This window comes from Dermacentor variabilis, chromosome 2 (assembly GCF_050947875.1).
Source record: "Dermacentor variabilis isolate Ectoservices chromosome 2, ASM5094787v1, whole genome shotgun sequence".
Lineage (NCBI taxonomy): Eukaryota > Metazoa > Arthropoda > Arachnida > Ixodida > Ixodidae > Dermacentor > Dermacentor variabilis.
The window spans coordinates 163668700-163669390 of NC_134569.1; positions in this window are offsets into that span (position 1 = coordinate 163668700).

Genomic DNA, 691 nt, shown 5'->3' on the forward strand with positions numbered 1-691 from the left:
AGCTACACTGACACTCTACAATGTTACAGAGGTATCAGGAGAAACTTCCCTCCACCACATAATTCCCTTAATCGAGATGATGCCGTTACGTGGCGACAGCTTCAAACTAATTAATTTCCCTGCCTTTTTCATCTTCACCTCTTCCCCCCCCCACACAATATTCCTCATACTGTCCCTATTGTGGAGCAAAGCCCACAGTATATCATTGCACCTGGGAGTGCCCACACCCTCCGGACTACTCCCCTATTCCTTCACCTTCACCTTTCTCCTGGGAGACTGCGCTGACCAGCTCAGACCCGCAAGAGCAGCGAAGGCTGATGCGGCGGGCATGCGGAGTGGCGGGAGCCAATGGGGCCCTGAACTAAGGGCTCCACCCTGCGAGGAAGTCACCCAATCTCATGAAAAATAAATGTTTTCTCTCTCTCTCTCTTCTCTCTCTCTCTCATCTAGCACCACTTGCCGAATAACTGGCGCAAGGTCAGATGGAGCTGGGACCACGTCAACCCTGGATACCTTAGTTACGTTGGCCAGGCGGCCGAACTTCCGTGTGATACGCCGAGCTTTCAAAGCTTCAAATGTACGGCAGTGCCGAATGACGTCACTTATGGAGTCCAGACTCTCTTCCGATGAGGAACAGGTACATGTCCTCGGCGATCCCTTTTAAAAGATGACCAACTTTGTCCTCTTCTGT